This window comes from Neodiprion lecontei, chromosome 1, assembly GCF_021901455.1.
Source record: "Neodiprion lecontei isolate iyNeoLeco1 chromosome 1, iyNeoLeco1.1, whole genome shotgun sequence".
Lineage (NCBI taxonomy): Eukaryota > Metazoa > Arthropoda > Insecta > Hymenoptera > Diprionidae > Neodiprion > Neodiprion lecontei.
The window spans coordinates 8661599-8676037 of NC_060260.1; the positions used below are offsets into that span (position 1 = coordinate 8661599).

Here is a 14439-nt window from a genome sequence, read left to right on the forward strand (position 1 = left end):
TATGTGACGTTGTAGATACGTGCCCGGGAAGTTTCTCCGAAACGTGTTTACCAAATGGATGTACGAATGCATGACGGAGTGTAATATCATTCGGTGCATGTCGGTTATTCGTCTTGTTTCACTGAAAAATTTTCAAATTTCTCAAGTGCAACAGGACCGAATACAACAAATTTTTTTCTATGGTTTAATCGATGAAATCGAGATTTCCTTTTCACTAGAAATGCAAATGCACAAATGAGCCGACAGAGATCAGCAAGTTCGGTGTGTATCTGTACCAAAAGAAGAAAAAAAATGCTCATTACTAGAAGAATAATAATCCTCGTACCTGTCTTTTCGACACAAATTTCTTCTCGGACCAACGATATCGGTGGTAGAAATTTAAGCAAAGAAAGATGAGAACAGAGGAGATGAAAATCGATTCCTTTATCCGGAAGTTTACTGCTACGTAATTTATGCACCTCGGCGTGGGTGGGAGGTAATCCCATTCGTATACTCACTTCATACGTCGCACATGGTTTGATGGGGCACTACAACACACCAGTGCCCCAAACAATTTACACCCCATCTCGTATTAATCATAACGACTCCCAGTAGAGCTGAGGGGAATTTCGAAGTAGATCGAGGAATCGGCTCGGCCGATAATAAGTCACGTGTGTACTTCGGTATGTAAGTATTATATGCTCGTACGTGTAAGCTTCGGGTCATACATGCTTGCGTAGGTGTGTGAAAGAGACGGCTGGTTACCGGGGAGTTACAAATATATTCTCCTAACGGTTACTCACACTTCTCGCTTTACGTCACTTTTTATACTCGCGTATTCTCATCTGTATTCAACCGTTCTTCGTTCGCGTACTTTCATTTTTATTGTTTCCTACCGTTCGTACGATTTGTCTGGATCGAGAAAGAACAGCCGTGGTTAAGGAGAAGGTAACGATTACCCTCATTACCTGATCCATTAAGATCCAAGCCGGCTGGCCCGTTGTACCTAAAGGTAATCCAAACAAACCAATTTATTAAGATGGCAACGTAATTAATCAGCCCCCTCGAAGCTATTTGAAAAACCAAATCCGAGACAGAAGGCGGTGACTTTATCTGCCCGTAAATTAATAGCGCTCCGGAACCACAAATTAGAGGGACTTTTAGTAAATTAGCAAAAAACCGATGCCCCTCCGCTTTTCACCCTCGCTGTCCGGTACTTGGTATAATTCTTTTACTCCGCTGCTTTAAAAAATGAATTAAAAAATGAATTTTAGTTTTTTCTCCCCTTCTTTCGTTCTCTCACTCTCTCTCTCTCTCTCTCTCTCTCTCTCTCTCTTTTCACATTTCACCTACTTCACCCTCTCTAGACAACGCCCTCGGTCGAAAATTCACTTGAACCACCTAGGCATAATTTCAGAAAGTACGTTAGTGAGCCTAATTTTTCTGCTCCAAGTTCCCACATTTGAAGGGTTGTTCGATGCCAGTTAATTCTGTGAAAATCTCAGTTTAAGCAAAACGAGTTTGCCTCTGATAAGAAAAATATACATTGACCATAATTTCGAAGATGAGGAAATATAGCAGTCAATTTATACCTGAGAATAAATTTCATCCGCTATTTTGGGTAGCTTGGAAATGAATTTTTTACCCGTTTACCACTACCAAAGTCACTACTGCCTGATATCCCTTGAACATAAGAAATCACTTAGTGCTCTGACTGAATGTGAAAGGGGTGAATCCATCTCGAAACGTAGAAGAAAATAACCGCGTTATGAGAAGCACTAGCATAGAACAGAGTCGGGCACTGCTACTGCATAGGAACAGCGAGAAATACTTGGCTGCATCACAGCCAAGAGCAGACTTCCTGTTCGATCTGCATTCGTTCCTCCCACTTCTCATCTTCTCCACTTCTCTTCTTTTCCCACGAATCTCAGACAGAGATGTAGCTTAAGTCAAGCGCTTCGCTGCTTTTTGGACACCGAAATGCTTCTAGCAAAGTCGGAGAGGCGAGTAAAGGGATGAGAATATATAGAACCAAAAAACGAGAGCACGGAATTGAAGAAGTTTGTCAAACCGTCTCCGAGTGTACGTTGAAAATCATTCCCATCATCTTGCGACAAATCTTCTTACTCGACGGTTCGTTATACCACTCATAAAACGACTTTATAGTGTCTTGGGTCAGCAGACCCGGTCGAAGTGGGTGTGCGAAAAAGATTACGTTCATCTTTCTCCCTCTATGTGTCCGCGGTTTTGAATGAGCAGTGTCCAAGCTGTAGTTTGGAAATAAAATGAGAGTAACCAAACCGAAGGTTAGTTTCGTGCGGAGGAACGCCACGAGTGCGGAGGGTTCCACTTCTCAGCTCTCGTAGCAACTTGTACAAGACGCAGTGAGCGTGAAAAAGTAAATAGCGCCTACGAAACGGATCGGCACACCGTCTTCGTGACCGAGGGTAAAACGCTTACAACACTTTTCAGCCCCTTCTCACAGACGAACCCCTGAGCGTGGTATGTTCCTCTGGCGTTGCATGATCAGCTGTTACTTGAGACCCTTCCATCAGCCTTCTTCGGACAAGCACCGCCACCACCTGCCTCGTGATTATTCTTAGATCTCTCGCCTTGGCAACCTCGTACACGGACAAGGCAGGTACGCCTTACCTGACCTCTGACCTATGACCTATGAACTTCAGCTCTGGTAGCTGCAGGTGCCTGCAGGCCGTAAGCGTCAACCTTACTGCGCGCAATCAAACGAATCGCAAAACCGTAGGTTGCTTCTCAATGTGGAAATACTCGATTCTTTTCATACTATCCTTCCAGTGAAGAAAGGAACAAGTTTCTATTTCCTCACTTTTCTACGTTGACAGTATATTTTGGATCGAGAACAGTCGAAGGGTCTCATCGTCAATAGTAATGATTGGCACATTTTGTCGTTCCGACAACACTGAAGGATTTTTTAGCTTGAACGAAATAAATCAACCTCATACAACAATTAGCTGTCAAGAATAGGAAGGATGGTGAATTCTTGGAAACCTTGATTAAAAAGAGTCTTAGACATGCCGGAAACTGGTAACAGGTATCTTTGGCAGTTTGTCATACCGACAGTGGGAGTAATGGTGTCGGACGAAGAGATGGAAGGTGCAGACTGCAGGGTCGAACGGTTAAATTGCGCGATAAACTTCTGGAGAGGTGATTTTTTTCCTTTGCTTCTTTCTGTTCTCCGCTTGGACCTCTTCGCCTTCTTTTTTTTTCATCCATCTCCTCCTGAAGGAGAATGATAATACACAGAAGAATGATGGTAGGAGCATTGCTATCAACATATCGTCAGCGGGAATAAACGATGGCTCACGATACGGGGTGGAACGGTGTCAGTTTCGCGATTCAGTTGGCTACTTTACCGCACACCCACCTTTCCACACACATTGCCCGCATACATACATAATAAAGGTATTCTTTGCGGACGGAGGCCAGGAGCGCGTATACCTAACAAGAACCTTCTTGATACGGTGCGATGGTTTGGAAAGCCAACGATCATGGGGAAAGTTCGTAACTGGTTATCCCGATATTCCGATATCTCGATATCTCCTGCACTCCCGCCACCCCATGCCGCATAACTTATACCCCTTGAGAACAAACCTTATACCATGGTCTCAACTCGTACGTTCTCACTTACTTACACTCCGTCCTTCCCTCCTTCTCACTATCCAGCCATTTCTCTTTTTTCGTTTCTCCGTACTGTTTGTTTCGCTCGCCATTTCTTCACACTTGGCATCTTCGGAAGAGGCTTCGGTTTTTATAATTTAGACAAGTGCTGCTTGACAGCTGTCACAACGACTGTCCATCGTCGATGAATCGAAATACTGCTTCTTCACGTCCTTTCTCACCAATAGAACTTTTCCGACGAGATTTCATCCCACGAAACAGAGATCAGACTCGTGATACTTGGGCAATGGCTACGTCGTAATTTGGAGAAAATCAAATTTGAATTAATCAGACAAGAACACCCATTCAACTAATTTGGAACGATATAGCCTCAGTCGTTTATTATATTAAAGAGTCTTGGTGATCGGTCAATTAAGAAAATTTTTTTAAGCTTTTCTTAATTGACCGATCACCAAGACTCTTTAATATATTACATACGAGGTCGAGAATTCTTATTCATCAGTCGTTTATTGATCATTGATGAATGGCAAATCTTTGATTGAAGATAGTTTGGAACATCGGAAAGTCCGACGAAATACTTCACAATAATAGCTTATATCAAGCGTTTGAAAACCATTATTTCAGGAATTATTCTACAGTCCCATCGGAATTTGGCCCGTTCAAAAAAGTTTCGCATTGCGCGATAGCGTGGAGTCATATAGGTGGAGGAATGTTTTATCGCGTGACATACTTTTGTACTGGGAGAAAGAATGGAATGGTACCGTGGAAAAAGTGATTAGATAAATATGTATTTTAGGACAAAGAAACACGTTCTAAAGCAAACGTAACGTGTAACGACTGTCCGATAGTTACTCACTTCACAAGGTAAAAACACGTATCGATCCAGTTGGAAATCACACAATTCACCTTTTTGAGAACGTATTTGAATTTGTTAAACTCGTTATATTCAGAATTATCGTTTCTATAAGGTTTTCTGTTGAGACCCTGCCATTTGTTCGATGAACGCAAATTCTTCTACGATTTCATTCGTGAGTACATTTTTATTTTACCGATTAATTACACTTACAATTAATCGTACACAATCTGGCCAATCATCTGCAGAAAAATTTGAATCTGCATATGTTTCGTTCAGGAAATTTTGTTTCTGGAATTTCTCTAAACATCTGTACGCGATTTTTACTGCAAGGTACATAGACAGAGTGTAAAAACGGAAATCTGTGGAAAAGACGACCATGTATCGGCTCCAATTACACGACCTTAGGTACACTTGCCAATTTCGAACCAATCGATCAATTTCACGATTGTTGGTTTGAGAGAACGGATGATTAGCGGCGACTGAACAGGCCGCAACGTCCAGTTAGCGAGGCTCTGTATATATGCATGGTCATAATGCACGAGCCAAAGTAGCTCGAGGTGATCTACGATCTACAAACATGTTCGCTGACTTGACCCTAACCTAGCCGACGTGATCCTGAGCCCACTCGGTGAACAAGAACTGCGATGCCAAAGCCGAAACACTAACACCAAGAACAGTATGCAAATTCGTATTATTCAGCCCTTGTCTCGCATCTTCGATACATTTAGGTCTACAGATATTCCTTCCTACGTAATAAAGCTCGTTCTTTTATCTCTGAAGTAAGGTCTTGTTTTTCTCATCGGATTTTTAACTGTCACTTAATTTTCAAACGCTTCGTAAGAATTTCGATGAGTTTGTAAGAACCCACTTCAACCTATTTCGAAAAGGAGCTTTTGATATGTAAAAATTCTAGTAGAAAGAATCCACTGCTCCCTACTGAGTAGAAATGTAAACAGATATCTGGTCGAAATGCATGCCTGCAGTTTTCTCAATATTCGTCAGTCAATGCGATTCTCCAATCACTTCAATTCGTTTTTGGGATTAATCGCGTTTCGTAAATCTAATAAAAAGGAGCCGTTAGGTAATACCAAATAGTCTCGTGGCACATTCGACTATTATTGATTTTCTTGGATTTCGAGTGGCTGAGCTTTGAGTCAACTTCAACAAAGGTCGGCCGGCTGACCTTTTTGAAATATATGCTTCCTTGTCGTTCAAACGTGCTGAAGAAATGTTCACGGTTCACCGTTTAAAAAAGATTCACAGAGTTTTTCCCTCGTCCGATACGAAGTTGATGTAACGAAAAGTGTAGCTGCTGAATCGGTGCCAAGATTTTTAATTTAAAGAATTGGAAAAGCGATGCGACAAGTCCCGCGACACTTATCGTTAACAGTGGGCAGTATTTTGTGGGAGCATAAGTAAGGCCCCTTCTTGATCATTGGTAAATTCGACTGGCTCTTAATAAAAATGAGTTTAAGTTAATTATTACACCTAATGACAAGCTAAAATTGAGAATTCTTAATGAAATGCGTTGCCAAACTCAATTCCTATAAATTTCTTCTGCCTGTAACACATTTCAAGTTTTATCATCATTATTTTCCTAAGCATTCGTTTACATCGGATTTTTTAGAATATTTCAGAATTTTTCACAGGCGTAGACCAATTTTTTATCAGACATCTATAATTATTCAGTATATAAATCGTTAGATAGAAATGTATAAATTTAACGATTTTTAAGTCGTAATTTATGGATAAATGTTTGGTAACTTGGCTTGACATTTGTCTATTTCAACGGCATATATTTTCACTTTACTTTAGGCAAGAATCAGTAAATTGTAAAATATTCGCATTTGTGCAAGAAACAGCTTAAGATCATGACTTGATGATTATACCTATACAATCTCAAGTCTAAAAATCAATCAGAGGCCAAAGGAGAATATTCTTTCCTTAACTGTCAGCGATTTGCATATAATACGCTACGCAGGCAATATTTTCGTTATACAAAATTCGCACCGCGCATAAAGTAATTAACAAAGAAGGGGGTACATTATAAAATGCAAATAGGAAACCCACGCACATTTGAATATAATATAACCTACACGCGGCGAGTATTGAAATGAGAAAAATAAAAATGCATGAGAGTAGAAAAACGCGAAACTAAAAAAAAGTATAAAATAACCATTGTAAATGCGAAACGAACTTGCCCGGGGATTCCGCGTCTATTGACCAACCGGGTCGATTGCTCGGTTGCAGGTATCGCCCAATTGACTCTCCGCTTGGATTGCATCGAGATCGCTCGTTTGCGTATTGCAATATTTCAACCCAACAACTATCTCATGATGCGAATATCGTACGAGCTACGAGCTCGATGTGTTGAAATTTGTGAAAAAAGAAGTAAAGTAAACAAAAAAAAAAAATAAATAAATAAATAATTAAATAAATAAAACAGAAAATCGAACGAATAAAAATTTTGATTGGTTGAAAACTCATCGAGTCTTGCATCGCTTTGTACCCATGAGATTGCACACGCTTTACGCACCGCTGCAGTTAGCCAGAGAGGCGAATGAACGCCACAAATTCAGCGAGTTCGTTACTCTTACCGCAGTACAAATTCTGCCGTTCTGTATTTCTAGCCTCGCGTATATTAAATACATTCCATGCGAAGACAACGAATCGCACAATCTCTCCAGTTATTCATAATGCATTTTATCGACCTCGGAATCAGGTTGAAAATTCGCGAATTAGATTCTAAAACGAATCGAAATATATTCCGAATCCAACAGTCGCCCAAGAAATTATTGCCGAATATTTTTCCAACGTTTCGACGATACTTCGGAATTAACGCACGCGAATGACGAAAATCTCTGCTCGCTTGGCTGCGTTTATGGGCTTAATAATCAAAGCCGTCGTCGACTTGTACACGCTAAATGCATTTAACGTACCGCAGTAATGATGAGTTTTATTTCACTCGTATAATGTATATAACTGCGCACTACGCTTTGCGAAGAGAATACTCACTGCGTTTATGAAGAGGAATTAACATGGGTATACACTATACGTACAATTCCGGTCGTCAAACTTAACGAGTTGAATAACCGGTCTTCCTATTCACGCTATTCCACTTTGCTTGGCAATTTATGCACACCAACGTTTATCCAACCCAGGATCGGTCGAAACAACTGATATTTGAAACAGTCTCGATACTTCCGTAGAGTAATGACTATTATCGATCGATGGCGTTGACGGAGGGAAAATACTTGCCTCGTTTAGCAATAATCGTTTGCTTTCTTTCGAAATAATATTACTGGGCTAAAAAATCACGGACGATATAAAAATACAATGAGATAACCGCCTAATTTCCTGCTGCATATTCGGATAGTCGCTAAATTTTGACGCGAAAATTTCGCAGTAGACATATTTACATGTCGATAGAGGAACCGATGAACAATTTCGAGAAAAATAATTTATTTCCCCTGATTATGCCTGATCTCATAACGGCGAAAATATTGCCGGTGTTATTTGACAATACGCGCGATCGTCGAAACGAGGAAAATTCCGTACGTTTTTGGACAAAACTACACGTAGAGTATCGTGTTAATTGTTTTCCGAGGAGTGGATCGGACTCGCTATTATCTGCCGTGACCGAAAGCCGAGTATTTATGTAATGCGGCGGCGCTGCACCGTTTCGGGTATACATAATGACACATGCATTGTGCATATCCGCCGACACGAGGTTACAGACCGTGTTAATTACAATAGGCGACGTTCGAGCTCTGCGTTAGAAATTAATATTTCAATTACGAATTTGGCAATGCCATTGAGTCAGCTCCGAATTTACGAGGATGTTAATTTCACTACTCGCCCCCTATAACGCCTGTCCGCCAACCATTGACTGCTGTTGCATGTCGGCGCTCGATTTTGGTAGCATCGTATATTTGCGTGCAATTTCTAAGTGATTCTGTGTCAAATAACGGTGAAACAGCCTTTATTGTTCAACTTATGAAGTACACCTGATCCTTTTCCCACTTTCTTGCGACGAGAAAGTTTTTCGACTTTCCCGCTACTTCCAATAAAGTATTTCTCCAACCAATCCGACAATCTAAAATTACCCATGCCACACCTCTTCGCTTCTCCACTCTTCAAAAATACTTTCTCAAGTTCTTCATTCGATTTGCTAACCGAACTCAGCGCGCATCGATCTTTCAAATAGTCAACAACTAAACGGCGAGTGTGCCAATCGTTTAATCGTCAAGTTTCTTGTAATCTAATGCCAAATCAGAAATCTTATATCCGAAACTCCGAGCAAATTTCGATCCGTAGACAATGCAACAAATAACGTTTTATATCCTAACCTCATGAAATTGTAAGTGTCAATTAGTAAACACTATTTGTAATGTTGTAATTAGATTTTTCGAATTAAATCTGTAGTTATTTAGTATATTTTTACGAACTTGACTAATGAATTAATTTTTCTCCCTCTCAAGAAGAAAAAAAAAATTACTTTCACTGTATCTAAAGTATAGTACGAGGGACAAAACAATTGCGTATGTGAACTTTGACAGTCTGAGTGAATTTAGTTTAAAATTTCGGTTCGGCTGATACGGCGTATCGAAAACATCAATTTTTCCGAGAGTGTTCTTACACGTAGTCAAAATATTCTCAATTCAGTTGCAAGCTTCGCCAGAGCTTTCTCCCAGAGATACCTATTTAGGAATTTTCCGGAGCCAATTCGGTCGAGCAGATGCACGGAATCTATGTGAAACGAATTTCGTTTCTCCTCTTGCGTAACTTATGGGATCAAATATCGAAAAATCGTAATTTACTAGTCTGCGGTCGAGGTGGTTCGTTCCAACAAATTATTAGCTGATAATTTCTGCTTCGAAAATTCGTCAGAATGCTATTTTTTGAAATAATGATAGACCCGTGAGACTTACTTGATTAAATTTCTCCGTAATCGACCGAATCAATAGTACTGTAATAATTCTAATTCTGTGTAATTGATTGAATAAATATATATATATATACACATATAAATTAATTTCTTCTTCTCCGATATAAATATGCTTTACGTGAACGCTATCGTTAAACATTAAATGAGATAGGTTTTTCTTTAACCGTTTCAACATTTTCTTTTGCCACAAATCAATTATTAGCTGCCATCGAAACATGAATTTTTTATTCTTGTGTTTGATGAAATATTCAGCACTAAATAAAAAATGTTGCTTTCCAATCCTAAATTTAGAACAAAGCCTATAACAATTAAGAATCGGGACAGTTGATAAAATCGAAAACTTGTAAACTACCGTGTGCGTGTTTTTTACGCTCAATTCCAGCCAAATACGACACCAGAGTGATTTTCTTACAGCAGGTCAAATTCTGATGAAATTTTAGTCGTCAATAACTAATTTTTACTTTCCCAGATTCGTAACACCTTCAGAAACGATTTGACAATGAATAAGAATAGTTGTTTTTTTTTTTTTTTTTTTTTTTTGACATTATGGCACGGCCGTGCGTACAATTTCAGCTTTCTTCATAAACTGTTATGAGTTAGTTGATAGATCGCGTCAAGATTCTCTTTTCTTGGCAAGACTGAATGAAGTAGAACAGAGAAAATATTTATGGTAAGAAAATATTCAAATATACTTTCTTTCACAGGAAATTTTTGAGTATATCGATTGAAGAGATTGTCAGTGATTAGCAAGAGTTTTTTCGTTGTCTATCAATAATAAGAAAAAAAAGGAACCGAAGAACACTCCTCCAAAAAAAAAATTAAAAAAAAGAAATAAATAACAGTAACGACGAAGCCCCGATATTGAAGGGAATAGAAACGTTTCAGCGATAGAATTCAATATTCTAATAACAAACAGACGAGAGTTATATTAGTGGTGAGTGCAGTTTTTTTTAATATATCTCTGGACAAGGGCTTCAGCGAGCAGCTGGTGACCTCTTTTTAGTAACTGCCAGACTTCCCAAGTTTCTGATATTAGCGCCGAACGGGCAAAAACTTTCCAAATAAACGGGCTGAAACAATTGACGTTCCAACTTTTCCTGTCAAGTATGACATTTTTCAAGAATTCCATACCCTATAACTGAACAGGTACTATACCGTATGCCTTCGTTGTTGAGATATTCCCAGAGTTGCAGGCGATTGGAAAACTTACTCAATTTTTTTTACTCATATTTTTATTTGGAAACTAAAATATTGTGCAATAATTGTCCATTTTTCTTTCGGTCTGAATTCATTAACAGAAGTATAAGTCATAAGAAACGTATAACATAACTTTTATAATTTTTATGCAATTTATTTCCACTCATCAAAATCATCGAAGAAGCAAATCACGTAACTTTTGAACTCACTTGAGAAATCGACAACACTTTTCGTCTTTCCTATTTTCACCGAGTACCGTGTAGCGATCCGTTAAAGCCCGGGAATAAGGCACGCCTTCGGAAAAGAATTACTTACACCTATACATACGCGCTTTATCCGGGAAGAGCTTATTTCACGATAATCCTAACAAAGATCTGTTTACACAAAAATCACTCAGCCTAAGCTAACGTTGACGAAGATTCCTCAACTGGACCCTCATTCTAACGAAACGATGAAAATCGCGCCTGTCATAGCTATCAAATTAATGACCCCGACCGTCAGAATTGATTCAATTAATTTCGCCCGGCACAAGGGGCTGCAGATACTTTCGTGCAGGTTTGACGCCTTGGGTCGATGAAATAAGGGGGAAATGGAAGGCGACAGAGAAGGTGGCCTGAGTTTTTTGGAAATGCGATATAACGCTGTGAAAAACGGAAGTGGATTGTAGCTGCTCGATCGCAAGGCGAGCGACGAATCGAGAGTGCAAGAAGCCAGTTTCTACGGGGGCGTCGATGTGCCTCTAAAAGCCTTTTGCCATTACCTATGAATCGCCGTACCGCGTGTATGAGAAACACCCTCGTAGTGAGAAATCATGGTGTCGTATAATTATTGTGCAAGCATCATTATCGCAATGGCCGAACAAACACAAATATTAGGAGGATTTTCGTTCGATCGATTTGTTCGGATTGTAGTGATACGATTTCTGCCAATTCATATCTTAGGATTTCAAGTAGCATAATTACTTTTTTTCGTTTCATGCAGAAATATACATTGATTTCTGAACTGAGCGTAATTTCATTCGGGCTGTGAGAAGAAAAGTTCTGGTACAGGCAAAATGATGAATAGGTTGAAAAATCTTTAAATATTCCTGTTCAAATGTGATGAAAGAAATACCATTGCATCGTTCCTCAATGTAAAATTAGAGGATTTCAAGGACTCAAGAAATGATGGGACTATTTGCAATCAGCAAACTACAGAGAACCATTTCGAGAATAAAAATTAGTAATAGTTGAGCAGCTATTAGTAAACAAATGAAACAAAAAATTAGGATCATCTAATAGCTAAAACATGATTGACTTTCGAAATCAAACGTAAAATACTAAAAATTTAAACCACATTACCGAAAAGCATATGAGCTATTTAATCGCACAACGAATCAAGCGTCAGTGTTGACCTGACACCCGTTCAAACAATATCGTATGTGCCGAATAATTTTATCGAACGAGCGCTATACTACAATTATTTTTCCGAATATATCATGTCTTAAAAGTATCGATTTTCGGAGCATAAGGCGAATTTTTCATGGTTTTCGGGGTTTTCGGAGTCCAGGTCGACTGTTTCATGGATTCCAGGAATAAATTTAATAACGAAAAAAGGATTGCGTGAAATTATATCTTGAAAATCCGAGTTTCGTGCGTCGCAACAAAAAAGAGTAGACAAACGTGCAAAAAAAAAAAAAGATATCTTATCCAAGATTTTTTGTGTCGTCTTCGTCATTTAAAATAGTTGGGGTAACTTACCCCGGAGGCAGTAAGTTGTCACATGAGACATTTTTTTTTTTTGTTTTTTTTTTTTCATCTGATAAACCCTCTTTAGACTTGCTATAGAACAACCACGAATTTTCTCCAAGTGCGCAAAGAATGCATCTACAGTGTGCCAGATATGAATTGACTAAAATTTTATGCGAAAAACTTCTGAAAATGAGAGAGTAAAAAGTGTAACAACTAAGTTCTGTCTCCCCTACCTCGATATATGGGACGTTATTCGTGAAATTTTGGAGGCATTTGTTTATACAGTTTGTAGACGGTTGTCTGTCTCTGTAGAGGCTGGTCGAAACAGTTGGTGATAAGTAAAAGCTGTCTGGATAAGCATAAAAGAATTGAATAAACAACGATTGTTTACTCAAAGTTTTTAAAAAAAGCGTGTATTTGGATGCATACGACACGTGTGTAATTGTGATGACAAACACATCAATATTATACGATCCTGATCTTAATAAAAACACCGAATAAATGCGTAAAATTGCTGAAACAATAAACAAAACATTGTATGCGAATCCTGGACACTGGAGAGGTGTGGAATGACAGTAATAACAAGTTTTAGTAGAATGAAAATAATTACAATTCAATCAGCATATAAGATAAACTGCCCTGCTGATCTTGGAAGACTCTGATATAAGAAATGGATTGATTTTTAGATTTAGAAAAACAAGCTAAAATAATTGTGAACAAAATCCAAGGAGTTGAGGGTAAGGTCCTAGTCAAACTGATCTGAAATGCTCCGAAACCAATACATCTGTTTTACAATACTGCAACCGCATTTTTTTTTTCAAGGGTGCAGAATCACTTTACAATGACATTATTAAATAGGCCTTGTGCTCCTGAAGGTGGTATATGAGGAGAAGATTTCGCACTACTTTTTTATTTTGCTCAACATCGGCACGGACAGTGGCGTGTCTTTGGCATTCGTTGTTCAGATCAAGGCTTGGTTGTCGAAGTTGGCCTGACGGTGAACGCGAAGAGCGCCTCGAAGCTTCTTTGACGCGCCTGGCACACTGCTCGCCCAGTATTAGCCAGAGCGAGCACAATCTGCTTCCATGACCGAATTGAAAGCACCAGGATGGAGTGAAAAATGAAGTCAAACGCGATATAACCCAAAGTAAAAGATCCGATGTCAATGAAATATGACAAAGAACTTTTTTCAAACTATGATTTACGAGAAATGTTAAAATGGATTATCCAAAATCATCCACATATGAATGCATTATCGATTACTTCTCGATAGACGACATCCAGAAATGCACAAGAGAAACAAGAAAATCATCTTACATCGTAGTTCGATGTAAACGAAAGTTCACATCGTGTTGAAAAAAAAAACTGGTTATTTCGATACAGATTGAGTAGCATTCAACAATTCAACGCTTCTATCGATGAATGAAATATTTCAGCACCAGCTTTCCTCAAATAAATCAGATGCTTCTATTCAAAAGCGGAAAACCACGACGATGAATACCTATCTACGGGGATCATTTTCACCTGCTTTGAACTGATTGTTGGCGAATAAAAAAAATATCTATCTCTTAGTTTTCGATGCACCACAAGATAGATATGAACTCGGAGGGGTTGACCTATCTGGAGTTCCTTGTCAGGGTTGCAGAATTCGGAGTCTTTCGATGATTGTGCCGAAACCCCTGTCGAAGTGCATAGGAGCTGTGTCAAGCAATCCTGTCCAAGGTGCATCCCTTCTGGGTGCGTTGGGAGCCTCCTCTTCCACCACAGCTCACCAGCTCTACGGGGCCCTTAGACCCGCTAGAATAACACAGCACCCTTCCAAACACCCTCGCCTAGTTATCCTTCTCTTGAAGGGGGCAACCACATTAGGAGGCTGATTTTCAGGCGTTTTTATGAATTTTTTCGAGTGGCAAAAATTAATTGGAACTTCAGCTAACTTTGAAATTATTTTATTAATATTAGGAATTACATTTACACATTTCTTCAAGTCATTTCTGGCGAAAATGTCGAAGTTGGGGGCTGTTATCCACCGAAGGTCGTCGTCCTAGTTCATTGTTCGTGGGAAATATGGAGGT

The 14439-nt window shown here is 39.2% G+C and overlaps 1 protein-coding gene across 1 annotated transcript in view; it reads right to left on the minus strand.

Moving 5' to 3' along the window:
• LOC107226474 (suppressor of lurcher protein 1) overlaps positions 1 to 14439 on the minus strand; it is a 366303-nt gene that overhangs the window by 272241 nt on the left and 79623 nt on the right. The gene's annotated exons all lie outside the window — the stretch shown is intronic.